Raw genomic sequence first — 5,854 nt, forward strand, 5'->3', positions numbered from 1 at the left:
TTGTTCCTATTAATCCTTAATATTAAGCTGTGGATGTGGAATAAGCAGACAGAGAGGACAGCTCTCAGTCAATGAATGGCACCTTTGACAGTAGGACATTGCCTCACTACTGCATGGGACTGTCAGCAGGAATTGTGTCCTCAAGTCTGCAAAAGGAATTGAACTCACTGATTTGTGATTCTGCAGCAAGAATACTTCTAACTCAGCTGGTACGATTTGTCTCATTGTTATCTCAAAATGAGAGAATCAGTTCTAGATTTCAGGATTGGAAAATTCCGTTAATCCACTTGCGGCCGATCTGTGGTTTCAAATTGATTCAATGGCAGCAAATACAAATAATCAACCAAATCAGTGCAGACCAGTCATCTAACCTGGGACCACCCTTACCCAGAGAATGGATAGAATGTGGAACTTGCTAACACATGGAGTAGTTCAGACGAATAGTGTAGATGCAATTAAGGGGAAGCTGGATAAGTACATGAGGGAGACAGGAATAGCAGGATATCCTGATAGGCTTAGATGAAATAGGGTAGGAGGAGTTTCCTGTGGAGCATAAACACCAGCACAGACCAGTTGGGATGAATGGCCTGTTTCTGTGCTGTAAATTCAATGTAATTCTATGCAATTCGTGATCTGTGTGGTTCAGAGGCAGCAGCTCACAATGAACACAAGAACTGAGATAAAATCAGAAATAGAAAACCAGTGACAGATCAAATTCAATGTTGACACGTGGAAGATACTAAACATTGGAAAAAGGAATGGGTGTCACAATTATCCTGTGGATACTATAGAAAAAAAGCTAAAGTTGAAATGACATCCCAAAGCACATCACAGACAGCAGATTACTTTTCAAGTGCAGTTCTGTGGGCCATCACAGCAGCCAATGTGCAGACAGCAAGATGCCGCAAACAACAATGAGCGAAATGACCAGTTAACCTGTTTTGATGGTGGTGGTTGAGGGATAAATGTTGGCCAGAACAGCTCCTCTGCTCTTCTTTGAATAGTGCCATGGGATCTTATACATCCACATAAACAGGCAGACAGCGCCTCGTCTCATCGGAAAGACAGCACCTTTGACAGTGCAGCACACCCACAGTACAGCCCAGAATATGCCCCCAAGTTCTGCCCACAAGATTCTGCCTCAGAGGTGAGAGCTGTACTACTGACTAAGCCCTGGACAACATCAGTCTCCAGTGTGACTTTACAGTGTGCCAGGATAGTGGGAGAAAGATCACAGGATACCACGTCCACAGTCAACGACTCCACACCGAAAATATTTGGATATCCCTGTTCCAGAGGCATTGGTAATTCAGACCACGCCTGCACATATCACTAATATCTCACTGAGTTATATCATTTATGTGCATTAATACACCTCAGAATTTGAGTTTATTGCCCCCAATTTTGTGGGGCTCCCTCTTTGATTTGACAGAGCAGCTCCCCTGAGTCACAAAATAGAAACAAGGACCCTATTCTCTCACCTCCCATCATTTGCTGGTTTGAGGTTGAATCTGTAAGAACCGTCCTCGCCCATGAGTCCTAATACTGAAGCAAGGATACCATTGAATCATTCACTCCATCATTCCCCACACTGCTCCATCACCACAAGGTTTAATCTCCACCATGAGACTGCACCAGATGGCAATGTGATCTCAAAGCATCATTTTATGCAATGTGGCCTGTTTAGACTCTTAACACTTTCCCTACACATTGTGTTGTCTTTAGGACTATCACTTATTTAACAAAGAGAATGGCACTTATCACATGACATGAAATAGCTTTATTTATTTAATGGGGTTGTTATTTTATGCCGAATTTTTTGAGTTGTGATCGGCGGGGAATCGGGTGCAAAACCGGGGAAGGGGCGGGTCGGTCCGGGCAGAATGCACACGGAGCACCGAAGTGAATCAGCGGTTCCAGGTGGGAATTGCACCCGTCTCCTTCACTCAGAACACGTCCCCAAAATATTCCTCAATAACAGCAATTTCACAACATTTCCTGTGCGATCACCGTGAGTCTGAGCGTCTGCAGCACGTTTCACACCCACGGTCTGGGGGGTCCAGGACTGCATCTTCTGTTTTAGGTTTTATTTCCCTTTTCACTCTGGATAATTTTTAGTTCCTGTGTTTCAGATTGTTCTCCCAGGTCAGCCCCAGCTCCCCATGTCCCAGAGAATTGTTCCACTTGCCTTGATATCTACAAGAGTTTGTATTCATGGCGTTTTCAATGTTGAAAAACGTCCCGAGGTTAATAAAAGGGACCCCCAGAGACGAAAGGTCATCGACCTGAAGCGTTAACTCTGTTTCTCCCTCCACAGATGCTGCCTGACCTGCTGAGTGACTCCAGCATTTTCTGTCTTTATTTCAGATTTCCAGCGTCCACAGTATTTTGCTTTTTCAAAGAAGCAGAGACTCTTTCAAGGGGAGCCAAGATCTGAGATTTGTTATTATAGATCGTTTATCAGGGTCCTTTCTGATTCTAAATATTTACAGAGTTACTGAGAACAAACTCCAGTGCAGTTCAATCTTTCAACAGACAGGAAGGTGCACACGGTCCAAAGGTGACCTGAACTCCTCGCTCTGTGAACAGGCTCCTCACACTGACCGGGGGACTGGTCAATTCTCACCTCTCCAAACACGGCGGGTGTGAAACGTGCTGCAGATGAAAACACTTTATGAATGAAATCACTTTATGAATGAAAACTCTTGTAGATATCAAAGCAACTGGGAAAACTCTCTGTGACACAGGGAGCTGGGGTTGACCTGAAGCTGAAACACGGAAACAAAAAAAAATATCCAGAGTGAAAAGGGAAATAAAACCTAAAACAGAAGATGCAGTCCTGGACCCCCCAGACCGTGGGTGTGAAACGTGCTGCAGACGCTCAGACTCACGGTGATCGCACAGGAAATGTTGTGAAATTGCTGTTATTGAGGAATATTTTGGGGTCGTGTTCTGAGTGAAGGAGACGGGTGCAATTCCCACCTGGAACCGCTGATTCACTTCGGTGCTCCGTGTGCATTCTGCCCGGACCGACCCGCCCCTTCCCCGGTTTTGCACCCGATTCCCCGCCGATCACAACCCATAAAATTCGGCTCCGATGCAGCAAACGGCACAAGATCGAGAAACGCTGATTCGGTGACGGCTCCAAACTGAAGAGGAAGTTAGTGAAATGTCTGACTCTAAGGCCTGTGTCTGCCTGGATGGTGAGTGGAGACGAGTCAGTCCTTTCAGCTCAGTGTCCCCGCTCAGTGTCACTGAGGTGGAGCAGGATTGGAGGGGAGGCTGTTTATTAAATTAACTGGAGATCAGAGGGTGACAAAGAGCCGGGGCTCCTCCACACGGTGGGGATTTCTCAGGGATTAAATCCCAACTCTGTGTCTTTATATTTGTTTGTTTTCCCTGTTTTCAGGATCCTGCTCCTGTGAAAACACCTGCAGGTGCTCCGACTGCCGATGTCCCACCAGCAAAGCTGGACGCTGCCACAAAAGTGAGTAACTGTGGGACTGTTTAAAACCCCTCACATTGTATTTATGTGACTGATGGTTCTGGGCAGGACTCAGACTGGAACAGAATGGAAAATTACAAGGTCCCCGGACTTTCATTCCAATCAATTTGTCTCCAGTGTCGGGAATCACCATAAACCAACCTCTAATTCTAACTCCAACCATAACTAATCATATTCCCAACCCTAATCCTCACTCTAACTCTGAATCTAACTCTATTCCTAACATAGGGAATTGTCACTGATCCGATGGAACCCCACTGAGTCCCGATGGGTGATTGTCCCGATCTTCACGCTGCTCCAGTTGCCAGTTCAGTACCTGAGATGCCCCGTATTGTCCCTCATTGAATTAAATTAACACAGAACGTCACTGTTTCGCTTGTGGTTGAACCAGAACCTCTTCACCTACCAGCGCTTAACCTGCTGCTGCTACATTCATGTCGGTGCTGTTTTTACCCAGGATTTAAAGCAGCAACTACAGCTTGTATTTATTCAGCGCATTTTAATGTCGAAAAACATCTCAAGGTGTTTCACAGAGGAGAAAGGGAGGGCGCATCGTGAGCAGGGGAACAGCAGCGTTTAATGGAGCTCACAGGAATGGAGTACCAGCCCCTTAAAGGTTCACATGTGAAACAAGCTGGTGGGAAGTTTTACTCTGAAGAGTTGATCACTGAACAGTGGGTGGGACAGACTGATGATATCACAAGGTCCCAAATCTTACCACAAATACAGAAGCTGAGAGATTGACAGGTAGGGCTTCTGAGGGGGGCATTTTCTGACCAGTTATTTGGTAATATGACATAGATTAGTTTATTAGGGAGGACCTCAGTGCTGTAATGGGAGGGTCTGGGGTGTTTCAGTGAATGATTCATTGTTACTGATTTCTGCCTTTTCCCTCTCCTCTCTCAGGTTGCTGCTCTTGCTGTCCTGCCGGATGCACTAACTGCACCAATTGCTGTGTGTGCAAAGGGAAAACCTCTGACAAATGTAGCTGCTGCTCCTGAACAACTGGCCCTTCAGGCACAATATATAAAGTATTCTCCATATGTACTGTGTTTTTTAAAAAGCCGCATGTCTTCGGGATGTATGTCCCGATCAGTTGTGTGTTGATATTATCTCATGAAATGTGAATTAATTTATAAAGTATCAGTAAATAAAAAAATCTATTTCAAGTCCTGTGATAAGAGCCATTCTTTTTGTGAAGTATGTGATATTCCTAACGATAACACAAGTGTAGGAAAAGAGTTAGAGCCAAACAGGCCACATTGCATAAAATTATGTCTTATGGCCACATTGCCATCTGGTGCAGTCTCATGGAAGAGATTAAAACATGTGGTGATGGAGCAGTGTGGGGAATGATGGAGTGAATGATTCAATGATATCCTTGCTTCAGTATTAGGATTCATGGGCGAGGACGGTTCTTACAGCTTCAACCTCAAAGCAGCAAATGATGGGAAGTGGGAGAATAGGGGCCTTGTTTCTATTTTGTGACTCGGGGGAGCTGCTCTGTCAAATCAAAGAGGGAACCCCACAGAGCAGTGGCAGTAAATTCAAATTCTGAAGCACAAAAATTACGTAACTCAGTCAGATATTAGTGACATATGCAGATGTGGTTTGAATTATTGATATCTCTAGTACATGAGATTCGAAACATTTTCCTTGTGGACCACATCACTGTGGCTGTGGTATCCTGTGGGTCGCATATTAACTTTTACAACACCAAACACTAAAATTGAAGTAAAGCCATCAGCTGCCAGTTAATTTTCTACAATCAACAGTCATTGCTTTTAAAGAATAAATCTTTGGCCCTAAATTTATAATGAGTATTCTGAGTCTTTGTCAAAGAGAGAGCTTTCTACACATTTCCTCAATAATATGTTGAGGAAAGAACAGGAAGGAAGGAAAGGAGGGGGCTGGGTGGCAGTTTTGATTGAGGAGAATATTGCAGTGCTGGAGAGAAAGGATGTCCTGGAGGGGTCAAAGACAGAACCTATTTGGTCAGAGTTAAGAAATAATAGAGGTGCCATTACACTACTGGGGGTAGTCTATAGACCACCAACTAGTGGGAAGGGTATAGAGGAGCAAATTTGCAGGGAAATTACAGAGATATGCAAGAACCATAGAGTAGTGATAATGGGGGACTTCAACTATCCAAATATAGACTGGGATAGGAATAGTGTAAGGGGCAAAGAGGGGGAGGAATTTTTGAAGTGTATTCAGGAGAACTTCCTTGACTGGTACGTTTCCGGCCCAACGAGGAAGGAGGCATTGCTGGATCTGGTCATAATCTTCCAATCATCCTTAAATATGAGAATTACAAATGTTACACCCTTGTCCAAAAAAGGGTGTAAG

The 5,854-nt window shown here is 44.5% G+C and overlaps 1 long non-coding RNA gene across 1 annotated transcript; it reads left to right on the top strand.

The window, feature by feature from the left end:
* Positions 1 to 2,182: 2,182 nt before the first annotated feature.
* LOC137333552 (uncharacterized) lies at positions 2,183 to 4,674 on the top strand. Its single transcript, XR_010965915.1, has 3 exons — positions 2,183 to 3,203; positions 3,410 to 3,487; positions 4,412 to 4,674. It is a non-coding gene; the product is annotated as an uncharacterized lncRNA (long non-coding RNA).
* Positions 4,675 to 5,854: the final 1,180 nt, after the last annotated feature.

The sequence above is a fragment of the Heptranchias perlo genome, chromosome 16, assembly GCF_035084215.1.
Source record: "Heptranchias perlo isolate sHepPer1 chromosome 16, sHepPer1.hap1, whole genome shotgun sequence".
In the NCBI taxonomy this organism is placed as follows: Eukaryota; Metazoa; Chordata; class Chondrichthyes; order Hexanchiformes; family Hexanchidae; genus Heptranchias; species Heptranchias perlo.